Genomic DNA, 18,916 nt, shown 5'->3' on the forward strand with positions numbered 1-18,916 from the left:
GTAATTTTTTTTACCTAAAGTCGTTTTCGCGTTGCATGGCATGAGCTTTAACCAGCTTCGTGTTCAGATCTTCTACAATGTCCGGCAGTTTCTAAGATCAACAGAATACAAAAAATAAATTACACACTCGGGGGGAAAATAAATAAATAAAAATCTACAAAAATGAAAAAAATTAAAAGCAGATTACTGTGTGCGTTTAGTGTTTTAGCCAAAATATTGATTCTATCACAGACTTTCAAAAGAGTCACTTGGCATTGACTATAAAGGCATGACAAACCTTTCCCATTAACATCCAATAACCTGAATGTAGTCATGCGATACACACCTGATACTCATCAATCTTCGTGATAATGTCATCACCCTCTTCACTATCATCCTCTTCACTATCATCCTCTTGACTACTATCCACTTGACTACTATCCACTATACTACCATCATTTTGACCACTATCCTCTTGACTACTATCCTCATCAGTAGCACCAACATCACCGTCAAAGTGCTCTTATATCTCTCTTTCTCCATCTTCTGCCACATCATCCAAATCCTCCAAATGTGAAACACAGGGAACGGTCGCACATTTTCTTGATGGAAAAAGAGAAAGACATGGAAATGAAAAGAGACATGGAAATGGAAAGAGACAGAGACATGGAAAGAGACAGAGACATTGAAAGAGGCAGAGACATTGAAAGGGACAGAGACATGGAAAGGGACAGAGACATGGAAAGGGACAGAGACATGGAAAGAGACAGAGACATGGAAAGAGACAGAGACATGGAAAGAAAGAGAGACATGGAAAGAGACAGAGACATGGAAAGAAAAAGAGACATGAAAAGAAAGAGAGACATGGAAATGGAAAGAAAACGAGACACAGAAATGGAAAGAGACATGGAAAGAGAGACAGAAAGAGAGAGAGATATGGAAAGAAAAAGAGACATGGAAATGGAAAGAAAAGGAGACATGGAAATGGAAAGAGACAGACATGGAAAAGGAAAGAGACAGAGACATGGAAAGAAAAAGAGACATGGAAAGAAAGAGAGACATGGAAATGGAAAGAAAAAGAGACATGGAAAGAAAAAGACACGGAAATGGAAAGAGAGACAGAAAGAGAGAGATATGGAAATGGAAAGAAAAAGAGACATGGAAATTGAAAGAAAAAGAGACATGGAAGTGGAAAGAGACATGGAAAGAGACAGACATGGAAGTGGAAAGAGACATGGAAATGGAAAGAAAACGAGACATGGAAATCGAAAGAAAAAGATAAAGACATGGAAAGTGAGAGAGACATGGAAAGTGAGAGAGACATGGAAATGGAAAGAGACATGGAAATGGAAAGAGACATGGAAATGGAAAGAGACATGGAAATGGAAAGAAACAGACATGGAAAGAAAGAGACAGAGACATGGAAAGAAAAAGAGACACGGAAAGAAAAAGAGACCTGGAAATTGAAAGAAAAAGGGACATGGAAGTGGAAAGAAAAATAGACATGGAAAGAGAGAGAGACACGGAAAGAGAGAGAGACACGGAAAGAGACAGAGACACGGAGACATGGAAAGAGACAGAGACACGGAAAGAGACATGGAAATAAAGAGAGACATGGAAATGGAAAGAAAAAGAGACACGGAAATGGAAAGAGAGACATGGAAAGAAAGAAAGACAAAAAGAGAGAGAAAGAGAGACATGGAAATGGAAAGAAAAAGAGACATGGAAATGGAGACAGACATGGAAATGGAAAGAGACAGAGACATGGAAAGAAAAAGAGACATGGAAATGGAAAGAAAAAGAGACATGGAAATGGAAAGGAAAAGAGACATGGAAATGGAAAGCAAAAGAAACATGGAAATGGAAAGAGACAGACATGGAAATGGAAAGAGACAGACATGGAAATGGAAAGAGACAGACATGGAAATGGAAAGAGACAGACATGGAAATGGAAAAAGACAGACATGGAAATGGAAAGAGACAGGCATGGAAATGGAAAGAGACATGGAAAGAAAGAGAGTCATGGAAGTGCAAAGAGACATGGAAATGGAAAGAAAAAGTGACATGGAAATGGAAAGAGACATGGAAATGGAAAGAGACAGAGACATGGAAATGGAAAGAGACAGACATGGAAAGAAAAAGAGACACGGAAATGGAAAGAAAAAGAGACATGGAAAGAGAGTCATGGAAGTGCAAAGAGACATGGAAATGGAAAGACAAAGAGACATGGAAAGAGACAGAGACATGGAAATGGAAAGAGACAGAGACATGGAAAGAGACATGGAAATGGAAAGAGACATGGAAATGGAAAGAGACATGGAAATGGAAAGAGACAGACATTGAAATGGAAAGAGACAGACATTGAAATGGAAAGAGACAGAGACATGGAAATGGAAAGAGACGTGGAAATGGAAAGAGACGTGGAAATGGAAAGAGACATGGAAATGGAAAGAGAACGAGACATGGAAATCGAAAGAAAAAGATAAAGACATGGAAAGTGAGAGAGACATGGAAAGTGAGAGAGACATGGAAATGGAAAGAGACATGGAAATGGAAAGAGACATGGAAATGGAAAGAGACATGGAAATGGAAAGAAACAGACATGGAAAGAAAGAGACAGAGACATGGAAAGAAAAAGAGACACGGAAAGAAAAAGAGACCTGGAAATTGAAAGAAAAAGGGACATGGAAGTGGAAAGAAAAAGAGACATGGAAAGAAAAAGAGACATGGAAGTGGAAAGAAAAATAGACATGGAAAGAGAGAGAGACACGGAAAGAGAGAGAGACACGGAAAGAGAGAGACACACGGAAAGAGAGAGAGACACGGAAAGAGACAGAGACACGGAAAGAGACAGAGACACGGAGACATGGAAAGAGACAGAGACACGGAAAGAGACATGGAAATAAAGAGAGACATGGAAATGGAAAGAAAAAGAGACATGGAAAGAAAAAGAGACACGGAAATGGAAAGAGAGACATGGAAAGAGAGAAAGACAAAAAGAGAGAGAAAGAGAGACATGGAAATGGAAAGAAAAAGAGACATGGAAATGGAAAGAGACAGACATGGAAATGGAAAGAGACAGAGACATGGAAAGAAAAAGAGACATGGAAATGGAAAGAAAAAGAGACATGGAAATGGAAAGGAAAAGAGACATGGAAATGGAAAGCAAAAGAAACATGGAAATGGAAAGAGACAGACATGGAAATGGAAAGAGACAGACATGGAAATGGAAAGAGACAGACATGTAAATGGAAAGAGACAGACATGGAAATGGAAAGAGACAGACATGGAAATGGAAAGAGACAGGCATGGAAATGGAAAGAGACATGGAAAGAAAGAGAGTCATGGAAGTGCAAAGAGACATGGAAATGGAAAGAAAAAGTGACATGGAAATGGAAAGAGACATGGAAATGGAAAGAGACAGAGACATGGAAATGGAAAGAGACAGACATGGAAAGAAAAAGAGACACGGAAATGGAAAGAAAAAGAGACATGGAAAGAGAGTCATGGAAGTGCAAAGAGACATGGAAATGGAAAGACAAAGAGACATGGAAATGGAAAGAGACAGAGACATGGAAAGAGACATGGAAAGAGACATGGAAATGGAAAGAGACATGGAAATGGAAAGAGACAGACATTGAAATGGAAAGAGACAGAGACATGGAAATGGAAAGAGACGTGGAAATGGAAAGAGACGTGGAAATGGAAAGAGACGTGGAAATGGAAAGAGACATGGAAATGGAAAGAGACATGGAAATGGAAAGAGACAGAGACATGGAAAGAGAGAGACATGGAAAGAGAGAGACATGGAAAGAGAGAGAGAAATGGAAAGAGGGAGAGACATGGAAACGGAAAGAGACAGACATGGAAACGGAAAGAGACAGACATGGAAACGGAAAGAGACAGACATGGAAATGGAAAGAGACAGACATGGAAATGGAAAGAGACAGACATGAAAAGCGAAAGAGACAGAAATGGAAAGACAAAGAGACATGGAAGTGGAAAGAAAAAGAGACATGGAAGTGGAAAGAAAAAGAGAGATGTAAAGAAAAAGAGACATGGAAAGAGAGAGAGAAATGGAAATAGACATGGAAGTTGAACGAAAAAGATACATGGAAATGGAAAGAAAAAGAGAAACATGGAAATGGAAAGAGACATGGAAAGTGAGAGGGTTATGGAAATGGAAAGAGACATGGAAATGGAAAGAGACATGGAAATGGAAAGAGACATGGAAATGGAAAGAGACAGACATGGAAATGGAAAGAGACAGACATGGAAATGGAAAAAGACAGACATGTTACTGGAAAGAGACATGGAAATGGAAAGAGACACGGAAAGAAAAAGAGACATGGAAGTGGAAAGAAAAAGAGACATGGAAATGGAAACAAAAAGAGACATGGAAATGGAAACAAAAAGAGACATGGAAAGGAAAAGAGACATGGAAGTGGAAAGAAAAAGATAGATGTAAAGAAAAAGAGACATGGAAAGAGAGAGAGACACATGGAAAGAGACAGAGAAATGGAAATAGACATGGAAGTTGAACGAAAAAGATACATGGAAATGGAAAGAAAAAGAGAAACATGGAAATGGAAAGAGACATGGCAAGTGAGAGAGACATGGAAATGGAAAGAGACATGGAAATGGAAAGAGACAGACATGGAAATGGAAAGAGACATGGAAATGGAAAAAGACATGGAAATGTAAAGAGACATGGAAATGTAAAGAGACAGACATGGAAATGTAAAGAGACAGACATGGAAATGTAAAGAGACAGACATGGAAATGTAAAGAGACATGGAAATGGAAAGAGACACGGAAAGAAAAAGAGACATGGAAGTGGAAAGAAAAAGAGACATGGAAATGGAAAGAAAAAGAGACATGGAAATGGAAACAAAAAGAGACATGGAAAGGAAAAGAGACATGGAAATGGAAAGGAAAAGTAACATGGAAAGAGCGAGAGACATGGAAAGAGCGAGAGACATGGAAAGAGCGAGAGACATGGAAAGAGAGAGAGACATGGAAAGAGAGAGAGACATGGAAAGAGAGAGAGACATAGAAAGAGGGAGAGACATGGAAAGAGAGAGAGACATGGAAGTGGAAAGAAAAAGAGACATGGAAGTGGAAAAAAAAGATGTAAAGAAAAAGAGAGATGTAAAGAGAGATAGAGACATGGAAAGAGAGAGAGAGACATGGAAATGGAAAGAGACAGACATGGAAATGGAAAGAGACAGACATGAAAAGCGAAAGAGACAGAAATGGAAAGAGAAAGTGACAGACATGGAAAGAGAGAGACATGGAAGTGGAAAGAAAAAGAGATATGGAAGTGGAAAGAAAAAGAGACATGGAAGTGGAAAGAAAAAGAGAGATGTAAAGAAAAAGAGACATGGAAAGAGAGAGAGAAACATGGAAAGAGACAGAGAAATGGAAATAGACATGGAAATGGAAAGAGACATGGAAATGGAAAGAGACATGGAAATGGAAAGAGACATGGAAATGGAAAGAGACATGGAAATGGAAAGAGACAGATATGGAAATGTAAAGAGACAGACGTGGAAATGTAAAGAGACAGACATGGAAATGGAAAGAGAGACATAGAAAGAGAGAGAGACGGAAAGAGAGACATGGAAATGTAAAGAAAAAGAGACACGGAAATGGAAAGAGAGACATAGAAAGAGAGAGAGACGGAAAGAGAGAGAAAGAGAGACATGGAAATGGAAAGAAAAAGAGACATGGTAATGGAAAGAAAAAGAGACATGGAAAGAAAAAGAGACACGGAAATGGAAAGAAAAAGAGACATAGTAATGGAAAGAATGAGAGATATGGAAAGAAAAAGAGACATGGAAATGGAAAGAAAAAGAGACATGGAAATGGAAAGAGACATGGAAAGAGACAGACATGGAAATGGAAAGAGACAGAGACATGGAAATGGAAAGACATGGAAAGAGAGAGAGATATGGAAATGGAAAGAAAAAGAGACATGGAAAGAAAAAGTGACATGAAAAGAAAAAGAGACATGAAAGTGGAAAGAAAGAGAGATATGGAAATGGAAAAAAAAGACATGGAAATGGAAAGAGACAGACATGGAAATGGAAAGAGACAGACATGGAAGTGGAAAGAGACATGGAAGTGGAAAGAAAAAGAGACATGGAAATGGAAAGAAAAAGAGACATGGAAAGAAAAAGAGACACAGAAATGGAAAGAGAGACATGGAAAGAGAGAGAGAGACGGAAAGAGAAATATGGAAATGGAAAGAAAAAGAGACATGGAAATGGAAAGAAAAAGTGACATGGAAATGGAAAGAGACAGACATGGAAATGGAAAGAGACAGACATGGAAAGAAAGAGAGACATGGAAATGGAAAGAAAAAGAGACACAGAAAGAAAAAGAGACATGGAAATTGAAAGAAAAAGAGACATGGAAGTGGAAAGAGACATGGAAAGAGACAGACATGGAAGTGGAAAGAGACATGGAAGTGGAAAGAGACATGGAAATGGAAAGAGACATGGAAATGGAAAGAGACAGACATGGAAATGGAAAGAAACAGACATGGAAAGAAAGAGACAGAGACATGGAAAGAAAAAGAGACATGGAAATTGAAAGAAAAAGAGACATGGAAGTGGAAAGAAAAAGAGACATGGAAATGGAAAGAAAAAGAGACATGGAAGTGGAAAGAAAAAGAGACATGGAAGTGGAAAGAAAAAGAGACATGGAAAGAGAGAGACATGGAAATGGAAAGAAAAAGTGACATGGAAATGGAAAGAGACAGACATGGAAATGGAAAGAGACAGACATGGAAAGAAAGAGAGACATGGAAATGGAAAGAAAAAGAGACACGGAAAGAAAAAGAGACATGGAAATTGAAAGAAAAAGAGACATGGAAAGAGAGAGACATGGAAAGAGAGAGAAAGAGAGACATGGAAATGGAAAGAAAAAGAGACATGGAAGTAGAAAGAAAGAGAGATATGGAAATGGGAAAAAAAAAGACATGGAAATGGAAAGAGACAGACATGGAAATGGAAAGAAACAGACATGGAATTGGAAAGAGACAGACATGGAAATGGAAAGAGACATGGAAAGAGACAGACATGGAAATGGAAAGAGACAGACATGGAAGTGGAAGGAGACATGGAAGTGGAAAGAAAAAGAGACATGGAAGTGGAAAGAAAAAGAGACATGGAAATGGAAAGAAAAAGAGAAAGACATGGAAATGGAAAGAGACATGGAAATGGAAAGAGCCATGGAAATGGAAAGAGACAGACATGGAAATGGAAAGAGACATGGAAATGGAAAGAAAAAAAGACATGGAAGTGGAAAGAAAAAGAGACATGGAAGTGGAAAGAAAAAGAGACATGGAAGTGGAAAGAAAAAGAGACATGGAAGTGGAAAGAAAAAGAGACATGGAAGTGGAATGAAAAAGAGACATGGAAGTGGAATGAAAAAGAGACATGGAAGTGGAAAGAAAAAAAGACATGGAAATGGAAAGAAAAAGAGACATGGAAATGGAAAGAAAAAGAGACATGGAAAGAAAAAGAGACATGGAAAGAAAAACAGACACGGAAATGGAAAGAGAGAGAGACGGAAAGAGAGAGAAAGAGATATGGAAATAGAAAGAGACAGACATGGAAATGGAAAGAAAAAGAGACACGGAAATGGAAAGACAAAGAGACATGGAAATGGAAAGAGAGACATGGAAAGAAAAAGAGACATGGACATGGAAAGAGAGAGACGAAAAGAGAGAGAAAGAGAGACATGGAAATGGAAAGAAAAAGAGACATGGAAATGGAAAGAAAAAGAGACATAGAAATGGAAAGAGACAGACATGGAAATGGAAAGAAAGAGAGACATGGAAATGGAAAGAAAAAGAGACACAGAAAGAAAAAGAGACATGGAAATTGAAAGAAAAAGAGACATGGAAGTGGAAAGAGACATGGAAAGAGACAGACATGGAAGTGGAAAGAGACATGGAAGTGGAAAGAAAAAGAGACATGGAAATGGAAAGAAAAAGAGAAAGACATGGAAAGTGAGAGACATGGAAATGGAAAGAGACATGGAAATGGAAAGAGACATGGAAATGGAAAGAGACATGGAAATGGAAAGAGACAGACATGGAAATGGAAAGAAACAAACATAGAAAGAAAGAGACAGAGACATGGAAAGAAAAAGAGACGCGGAAAGAAAAAGAGACATGGAAATTGAAAGAAAAAGAGACATGGAAGTGGATAGAAAAAGAGACATGGAAATGGAAAGAGACATGGAAATGGAAAGAGACAGACATGGAAATGGAAAGAAGCAGACATGGAAAGAAAGAGAGACATGGAAAGAGAGAGAGACGGAAAGAGAGATATGGAAATGGAAAGAAAAAGAGACATGGAAATGGAAAGAAAAAGTGACATGGAAATGGAAAGAGACAGACATGGAAAGAAAGAGAGACATGGAAATGGAAAGAAAAAGAGACACAGAAAGAAAAAGAGACATGGAAATTGAAAGAAAGAGAAATGGAAGTGGAAAGAGACATGGAAGTGGAAAGAAAAAGACACATGGAAATGGAAAGAAAAAGAGACATGGAAATGGAAAGGAAAAGAGACATGGAAATGGAAAGCAAAAGAAACATGGAAATGGAAAGAGACAGACATGGAAATGGAAAGAGACAGACATGGAAATGGAAAGAGACAGACATGGAAATGGAAAGAGACAGACATGGAAATGGAAAGAGACAGACATGGAAATGGAAAGAGACAGACATGGAAATGGAAAGAGACAGGCATGGAAATGGAAAGAGACATGGAAAGAAAGAGAGTCATGGAAGTGCAAAGAGACATGGAAATGGAAAGAAAAAGTGACATGGAAATGGAAAGAGACAGAGACATGGAAATGGAAAGAGACAGACATGGAAAGAAAAAGAGACACGGAAATGGAAAGAAAAAGAGACATGGAAAGAGAGTCATGGAAGTGCAAAGAGACATGGAAATGGAAAGACAAAGAGACATGGAAATGGAAAGAGACAGAGACATGGAAAGAGACATGGAAAGAGACATGGAAATGGAAAGAGACATGGAAATGGAAAGAGACAGACATTGAAATGGAAAGAGACAGACATTGAAATGGAAAGAGACAGAGACATGGAAATGGAAAGAGACGTGGAAATGGAAAGAGACGTGGAAATGGAAAGAGACGTGGAAATGGAAAGAGACATGGAAATGGAAAGAGACATGGAAATGGAAAGAGACAGAGACATGGAAAGAGAGAGACATGGAAAGAGAGAGACATGGAAAGAGAGAGAGAAATGGAAAGAGGGAGAGACATGGAAACGGAAAGAGACAGACATGGAAACGGAAAGAGACAGACATGGAAACGGAAAGAGACAGACATGGAAATGGAAAGAGACAGACATGGAAATGGAAAGAGACAGACATGAAAAGCGAAAGAGACAGAAATGGAAAGACAAAGAGACATGGAAGTGGAAAGAAAAAGAGACATGGAAGTGGAAAGAAAAAGAGAGATGTAAAGAAAAAGAGACATGGAAAGAGAGAGAGAAATGGAAATAGACATGGAAGTTGAACGAAAAAGATACATGGAAATGGAAAGAAAAAGAGAAACATGGAAATGGAAAGAGACATGGAAAGTGAGAGGGTTATGGAAATGGAAAGAGACATGGAAATGGAAAGAGACATGGAAATGGAAAGAGACATGGAAATGGAAAGAGACATGGAAATGGAAAGAGACAGACATGGAAATGGAAAGAGACAGACATGGAAATGGAAAAAGACAGACATGTTACTGGAAAGAGACATGGAAATGGAAAGAGACACGGAAAGAAAAAGAGACATGGAAGTGGAAAGAAAAAGAGACATGGAAATGGAAACAAAAAGAGACATGGAAATGGATACAAAAAGAGACATGGAAAGGAAAAGAGACATGGAAGTGGAAAGAAAAAGATAGATGTAAAGAAAAAGAGACATGGAAAGAGAGAGAGACACATGGAAAGAGACAGAGAAATGGAAATAGACATGGAAGTTGAACGAAAAAGATACATGGAAATGGAAAGAAAAAGAGAAACATGGAAATGGAAAGAGACATGGAAAGTGAGAGAGACATGGAAATGGAAAGAGACATGGAAATGGAAAGAGACAGACATGGAAATGGAAAGAGACATGGAAATGGAAAAAGACATGGAAATGTAAAGAGACATGGAAATGTAAAGAGACAGACATGGAAATGTAAAGAGACAGACATGGAAATGTAAAGAGACAGACATATTACTGGAAAGAGACATGGAAATGGAAAGAGACACGGAAAGAAAAAGAGACATGGAAGTGGAAAGAAAAAGAGACATGGAAATGGAAAGAAAAAGAGACATGGAAATGGAAACAAAAAGAGACATGGAAAGGAAAAGAGACATGGAAATGGAAAGGAAAAGAGACATGGAAATGGAAAGGAAAAGTAACATGGAAAGAGCGAGAGACATGGAAAGAGCGAGAGACATGGAAAGAGCGAGAGACATGGAAAGAGAGAGAGACATGGAAAGAGAGAGAGACATGGAAAGAGAGAGAGACATAGAAAGAGGGAGAGACATGGAAAGAGAGAGAGACATGGAAGTGGAAAGAAAAAGAGACATGGAAGTGGAAAAAAAAGATGTAAAGAAAAAGAGAGATGTAAAGAGAGATAGAGACATGGAAAGAGAGAGAGAGACATGGAAATGGAAAGAGACAGACATGGAAATGGAAAGAGACAGACATGAAAAGCGAAAGAGACAGAAATGGAAAGAGAAAGTGACAGACATGGAAAGAGAGAGACATGGAAGTGGAAAGAAAAAGAGATATGGAAGTGGAAAGAAAAAGAGACATGGAAGTGGAAAGAAAAAGAGAGATGTAAAGAAAAAGAGACATGGAAAGAGAGAGAGAAACATGGAAAGAGACAGAGAAATGGAAATAGACATGGAAATGGAAAGAGACATGGAAATGGAAAGAGACATGGAAATGGAAAGAGACAGATATGGAAATGTAAAGAGACAGACGTGGAAATGTAAAGAGACAGACATGGAAATGGAAAGAGAGACATAGAAAGAGAGAGAGACGGAAAGAGAGACATGGAAATGTAAAGAAAAAGAGACACGGAAATGGAAAGAGAGACATAGAAAGAGAGAGAGACGGAAAGAGAGAGAAAGAGAGACATGGAAATGGAAAGAAAAAGAGACATGGTAATGGAAAGAAAAAGAGACATGGAAAGAAAAAGAGACACGGAAATGGAAAGAAAAAGAGACATAGTAATGGAAAGAATGAGAGATATGGAAAGAAAAAGAGACATGGAAATGGAAAGAAAAAGAGACATGGAAATGGAAAGAGACATGGAAAGAGACAGACATGGAAATGGAAAGAGACAGAGACATGGAAATGGAAAGACATGGAAAGAGAGAGAGATATGGAAATGGAAAGAAAAAGAGACATGGAAAGAAAAAGTGACATGAAAAGAAAAAGAGACATGAAAGTGGAAAGAAAGAGAGATATGGAAATGGAAAAAAAAGACATGGAAATGGAAAGAGACAGACATGGAAATGGAAAGAGACAGACATGGAAGTGGAAAGAGACATGGAAGTGGAAAGAAAAAGAGACATGGAAATGGAAAGAAAAAGAGACATGGAAAGAAAAAGAGACACAGAAATGGAAAGAGAGACATGGAAAGAGAGAGAGAGACGGAAAGAGAAATATGGAAATGGAAAGAAAAAGAGACATGGAAATGGAAAGAAAAAGTGACATGGAAATGGAAAGAGACAGACATGGAAATGGAAAGAGACAGACATGGAAAGAAAGAGAGACATGGAAATGGAAAGAAAAAGAGACACAGAAAGAAAAAGAGACATGGAAATTGAAAGAAAAAGAGACATGGAAGTGGAAAGAGACATGGAAAGAGACAGACATGGAAGTGGAAAGAAAAAGAGACATGGAAATGGAAAGAAAAAGAGACATGGAAATGGAAACAAAAAGAGACATGGAAAGGAAAAGAGACATGGAAATGGAAAGGAAAAGAGACATGGAAATGGAAAGGAAAAGTAACATGGAAAGAGCGAGAGACATGGAAAGAGCGAGAGACATGGAAAGAGCGAGAGACATGGAAAGAGAGAGAGACATGGAAAGAGAGAGAGACATAGAAAGAGGGAGAGACATGGAAAGAGAGAGAGACATGGAAGTGGAAAGAAAAAGAGACATGGAAGTGGAAAAAAAAGATGTAAAGAAAAAGAGAGATGTAAAGAGAGATAGAGACATGGAAAGAGAGAGAGAGACATGGAAATGGAAAGAGACAGACATGGAAATGGAAAGAGACAGACATGAAAAGCGAAAGAGACAGAAATGGAAAGAGAAAGTGACAGACATGGAAAGAGAGAGACATGGAAGTGGAAAGAAAAAGAGATATGGAAGTGGAAAGAAAAAGAGACATGGAAGTGGAAAGAAAAAGAGAGATGTAAAGAAAAAGAGACATGGAAAGAGAGAGAGAAACATGGAAAGAGACAGAGAAATGGAAATAGACATGGAAATGGAAAGAGACATGGAAATGGAAAGAGACATGGAAATGGAAAGAGACAGATATGGAAATGTAAAGAGACAGACGTGGAAATGTAAAGAGACAGACATGGAAATGGAAAGAGAGACATAGAAAGAGAGAGAGACGGAAAGAGAGACATGGAAATGTAAAGAAAAAGAGACACGGAAATGGAAAGAGAGACATAGAAAGAGAGAGAGACGGAAAGAGAGAGAAAGAGAGACATGGAAATGGAAAGAAAAAGAGACATGGTAATGGAAAGAAAAAGAGACATGGAAAGAAAAAGAGACACGGAAATGGAAAGAAAAAGAGACATAGTAATGGAAAGAATGAGAGATATGGAAAGAAAAAGAGACATGGAAATGGAAAGAAAAAGAGACATGGAAATGGAAAGAGACATGGAAAGAGACAGACATGGAAATGGAAAGAGACAGAGACATGGAAATGGAAAGACATGGAAAGAGAGAGAGATATGGAAATGGAAAGAAAAAGAGACATGGAAAGAAAAAGTGACATGAAAAGAAAAAGAGACATGAAAGTGGAAAGAAAGAGAGATATGGAAATGGAAAAAAAAGACATGGAAATGGAAAGAGACAGACATGGAAATGGAAAGAGACAGACATGGAAGTGGAAAGAGACATGGAAGTGGAAAGAAAAAGAGACATGGAAATGGAAAGAAAAAGAGACATGGAAAGAAAAAGAGACACAGAAATGGAAAGAGAGACATGGAAAGAGAGAGAGAGACGGAAAGAGAAATATGGAAATGGAAAGAAAAAGAGACATGGAAATGGAAAGAAAAAGTGACATGGAAATGGAAAGAGACAGACATGGAAATGGAAAGAGACAGACATGGAAAGAAAGAGAGACATGGAAATGGAAAGAAAAAGAGACACAGAAAGAAAAAGAGACATGGAAATTGAAAGAAAAAGAGACATGGAAGTGGAAAGAGACATGGAAAGAGACAGACATGGAAGTGGAAAGAGACATGGAAGTGGAAAGAGACATGGAAATGGAAAGAGACATGGAAATGGAAAGAGACAGACATGGAAATGGAAAGAAACAGACATGGAAAGAAAGAGACAGAGACATGGAAAGAAAAAGAGACATGGAAATTGAAAGAAATAGAGACATGGAAGTGGAAAGAAAAAGAGACATGGAAATGGAAAGAAAAAGAGACATGGAAGTGGAAAGAAAAAGAGACATGGAAGTGGAAAGAAAAAGAGACATGGAAAGAGAGAGACATGGAAATGGAAAGAAAAAGTGACATGGAAATGGAAAGAGACAGACATGGAAAGAAAGAGAGACATGGAAATGGAAAGAAAAAGAGACACGGAAAGAAAAAGAGACATGGAAATTGAAAGAAAAAGAGACATGGAAAGAGAGAGACATGGAAATGGAAAGAAAAAGAGACATGGAAAGAGAGAGAGACATGGAAAGAGAGAGAAAGAGAGACATGGAAATGGAAAGAAAAAGAGACATGGAAGTAGAAAGAAAGAGAGATATGGAAATGGGAAAAAAAAGACATGGAAATGGAAAGAGACAGACATGGAAATGGAAAGAAACAGACATGGAAATGGAAAGAGACAGACATGGAAATGGAAAGAGACATGGAAAGAGACAGACATGGAAATGGAAAGAGACAGACATGGAAGTGGAAGGAGACATGGAAGTGGAAAGAAAAAGAGACATGGAAGTGGAAAGAAAAAGAGACATGGAAATGGAAAGAAAAAGAGAAAGACATGGAAATGGAAAGAGACATGGAAATGGAAAGAACCATGGAAATGGAAAGAGACAGACATGGAAAGAAAAAAAGACATGGAAGTGGAAAGAAAAAGAGACATGGAAGTGGAAAGAAAAAGAGACATGGAAGTGGAAAGAAAAAGAGACATGGAAGTGGAAAGAAAAAGAGACATGGAAGTGGAATGAAAAAGAGACATGGAAGTGGAATGAAAAAGAGACATGGAAGTGGAAAGAAAAAGAGACATGGAAATGGAAAGAAAAAGAGACATGGAAATGGAAAGAAAAAGAGACATGGAAAGAAAAAGAGACATGGAAAGAAAAACAGACACGGAAATGGAAAGAGAGAGAGACGGAAAGAGAGAGAAAGAGATATGGAAATAGAAAGAGACAGACATGGAAATGGAAAGAAAAAGAGACACGGAAATGGAAAGACAAAGAGACATGGAAAGAAAGAGAGACATGGAAATGGAAAGAAAAAGAGACATGGAAAGAAAAAGAGACATGGACATGGAAAGAGAGAGACGAAAAGAGAGAGAAAGAGAGACATGGAAATGGAAAGAAAAAGAGACATAGAAATGGAAAGAGACAGACATGGAAATGGAAAGAAAGAGAGACATGGAAATGGAAAGAAAAAGAGACACAGAAAGAAAAAGAGACATGGAAATTGAAAGAAAAAGAGACATGGAAGTGGAAAGAGACATGGAAAGAGACAGACATGGATGTGGAAAGAGACATGGAAATGGAAAGAAAAAGAGAAAGACATGGAAAGTGAGAGACATGGAAATGGAAAGAGACATGGAAATGGAAAGAGACATGGAAATGGAAAGAGACATGGAAATGGAAAGAGACAGACATGGAAATGGAAAGAAACAAACATGGAAAGAAAGAGACAGAGACATGGAAAGAAAAAGAGACGCGGAAAGAAAAAGAGACATGGAAATTGAAAGAAAAAGAGACATGGAAGTGGATAGAAAAAGAGACATGGAAATGGAAAGAGACATGGAAATGGAAAGAGACAGACATGGAAATGGAAAGAAGCAGACATGGAAAGAAAGAGAGACATGGAAAGAGAGAGAGACGGAAAGAGAGATATGGAAATGGAAAGAAAAAGAGACATGGAAATGGAAAGAAAAAGTGACATGGAAATGGAAAGAGACAGACATGGAAAGAAAGAGAGACATGGAAATGGAAAGAAAAAGAGACACAGAAAGAAAAAGAGACATGGAAATTGAAAGAAAGAGAAATGGAAGTGGAAAGAGACATGGAAATGGAAAGAAAAAGACACATGGAAATGGAAAGCAAAAGAAACATGGAAATGGAAAGAGACAGACATGGAAATGGAAAGAGACAGACATGGAAATGGAAAGAAAAAGAGACATGGAAATGGAAAGAGACAGACATGGAAATGGAAAGAGACAGACATGGAAATGGAAAGAGACAGGCATGGAAATGGAAAGAGACATGGAAAGAAAGAGAGTCATGGAAGTGCAAAGAGACATGGAAATGGAAAGAAAAAGTGACATGGAAATGGAAAGAGACATGGAAATGGAAAGAGACAGAGACATGGAAATGGAAAGAGACAGACATGGAAAGAAAAAGAGACACGGAAATGGAAAGAAAAAGAGACATGGAAAGAGAGTCATGGAAGTGCAAAGAGACATGGAAATGGAAAGACAAAGAGACATGGAAATGGAAAGAGACAGAGACATGGAAAGAGACATGGAAATGGAAAGAGACATGGAAATGGAAAGAGACAGACATTGAAATGGAAAGAGACAGACATTGAAATGGAAAGAGACAGAGACATGGAAATGGAAAGAGACGTGGAAATGGAAAGAGACGTGGAAATGGAAAGAGACGTGGAAATGGAAAGAGACATGGAAATGGAAAGAGACATGGAAATGGAAAGAGACAGAGACATGGAAAGAGAGAGACATGGAAAGAGAGAGAGAAATGGAAAGAGGGAGAGACATGGAAACGGAAAGAGACAGACATGGAAACGGAAAGAGACAGACATGGAAACGGAAAGAGACAGACATGGAAATGGAAAGAGACAGACATGGAAATGGAAAGAGACAGACATGAAAAGCGAAAGAGACAGAAATGGAAAGACAAAGAGACATGGAAGTGGAAAGAAAAAGAGACATGGAAGTGGAAAGAAAAAGAGAGATGTAAAGAAAAAGAGACATGGAAAGAGAGAGAGAAATGGAAATAGACATGGAAGTTGAACGAAAAAGATACATGGAAATGGAAAGAAAAAGAGAAACATGGAAATGGAAAGAGACATGGAAAGTGAGAGGGTTATGGAAATGGAAAGAGACATGGAAATGGAAAGAGACATGGAAATGGAAAGAGACATGGAAATGGAAAGAGACAGACATGGAAATGGAAAGAGACAGACATGGAAATGGAAAAAGACAGACATGTTACTGGAAAGAGACATGGAAATGGAAAGAGACACGGAAAGAAAAAGAGACATGGAAGTGGAAAGAAAAAGAGACATGGAAATGGAAACAAAAAGAGACATGGAAATGGAAACAAAAAGAGACATGGAAAGGAAAAGAGACATGGAAGTGGAAAGAAAAAGATAGATGTAAAGAAAAAGAGACATGGAAAGAGAGAGAGACACATGGAAAGAGACAGAGAAATGGAAATAGACATGGAAGTTGAACGAAAAAGATACATGGAAATGGAAAGAAAAAGAGAAACATGGAAATGGAAAGAGACATGGAAAGTGAGAGAGACATGGAAATGGAAAGAGACATGGAAATGGAAAGAGACAGACATGGAAATGGAAAGAGACATGGAAATGGAAAAAGACATGGAAATGTAAAGAGACATGGAAATGTAAAGAGACAGACATGGAAATGTAAAGAGACAGACATGGAAATGTAAAGAGACAGACATATTACTGGAAAGAGACATGGAAATGGAAAGAGACACGGAACGAAAAAGAGACATGGAAGTGGAAAGAAAAAGAGACATGGAAATGGAAAGAAAAAGAGACATGGAAATGGAAACAAAAAGAGACATGGAAAGGAAAAGAGACATGGAAATGGAAAGGAAAAGAGACATGGAAATGGAAAGGAAAAGTAACATGGAAAGAGCGAGAGACATGGAAAGAGCGAGAGACATGGAAAGAGAGAGAGACATGGAAAGAGAGAGAGACATGGAAAGAGAGAGAGACATAGAAAGAGGGAGAGACATGGAAAGAGAGAGAGACATGGAAGTGGAAAGAAAAAGAGACATGGAAGTGGAAAAAAAAGATGTAAAGAAAAAGAGAGATGTAAAGAGAGATAGAGACATGGAAAGAGAGAGAGAGACATGGAAATGGAAAGAGACAGACATGGAAATGGAAAGAGACAGACATGAAAAGCGAAAGAGACAGAAATGGAAAGAGAAAGTGACAGACATGGAAAGAGAGAGACATGGAAGTGGAAAGAAAAAGAGATATGGAAGTGGAAAGAAAAAGAGACATGGAAGTGGAAAGAAAAAGAGAGATGTAAAGAAAAAGAGACATGGAAAGAGAGAGAGAAACATGGAAAGAGACAGAGAAATGGAAATAGACATGGAAATGGAAAGAGACATGGAAATGGAAAGAGACATGGAAATGGAAAGAGACAGATATGGAAATGTAAAGAGACAGACGTGGAAATGTAAAGAGACAGACATGGAAATGGAAAGAGAGACATAGAAAGAGAGAGAGACGGAAAGAGAGACATGGAAATGTAAAGAAAAAGAGACACGGAAATGGAAAGAGAGACATAGAAAGAGAGAGAGACGGAAAGAGAGAGAAAGAGAGACATGGAAATGGAAAGAAAAAGAGACATGGTAATGGAAAGAAAAAGAGACATGGAAAGAAAAAGAGACACGGAAATGGAAAGAAAAAGAGACATAGTAATGGAAAGAATGAGAGATATGGAAAGAAAAAGAGACATGGAAATGGAAAGAAAAAGAGACATGGAAATGGAAAGAGACATGGAAAGAGACAGACATGGAAATGGAAAGAGACAGAGACAGAGACATGGAAATGGAAAGACATGGAAAGAGAGAGAGATATGGAAATGGAAAGAAAAAGAGACATGGAAAGAAAAAGTGACATGAAAAGAAAAAGAGACATGAAAGTGGAAATAAAGAGAGATATGGAAATGGAAAAAAAAGACATGGAAATGGAAAGAGACAGACATGGAAATGGAAAGAGACAGACATGGAAGTGGAAAGAGACATGGAAGTGGAAAGAAAAAGAGACATGGAAATGGAAAGAAAAAGAGACATGGAAAGAAAAAGAGACACAGAAATGGAAAGAGAGACATGGAAAGAGAGAGAGAGACGGAAAGAGAAATATGGAAATGGAAAGAAAAAGAGACATGGAAATGGAAAGAAAAAGTGACATGGAAATGGAAAGAGACAGACATGGAAATGGAAAGAGACAGACATGGAAAGAAAGAGAGACATGGAAATGGAAAGAAAAAGAGACACAGAAAGAAAAAGAGACATGGAAATTGAAAGAAAAAGAGACATGGAAGTGGAAAGAGACATGGAAGTGGAAAGAGACATGGAAATGGAAAGAGACATGGAAATGGAAAGAGACAGACATGGAAATGGAAAGAAACAGACATGGAAAGAAAGAGACAGAGACATGGAAAGAAAAAGAGACATGGAA

General features: G+C 38.1%; 1 long non-coding RNA gene across 1 annotated transcript in view; it reads right to left on the bottom strand.

The window, feature by feature from the left end:
- The window catches only part of LOC142502047 (uncharacterized), a 33,955-nt gene that overhangs the window by 1,027 nt on the left and 14,012 nt on the right, over nucleotides 1-18,916 (bottom strand). Inside the window, exon 2 of the long non-coding RNA XR_012803631.1 lies at nucleotides 15-91. This is a non-coding gene — a long non-coding RNA (uncharacterized LOC142502047). The remainder of the gene's footprint in view (nucleotides 1-14; nucleotides 92-18,916) is intronic.

The sequence above is a fragment of the Ascaphus truei genome, chromosome 8, assembly GCF_040206685.1.
Source record: "Ascaphus truei isolate aAscTru1 chromosome 8, aAscTru1.hap1, whole genome shotgun sequence".
In the NCBI taxonomy this organism is placed as follows: Eukaryota; Metazoa; Chordata; class Amphibia; order Anura; family Ascaphidae; genus Ascaphus; species Ascaphus truei.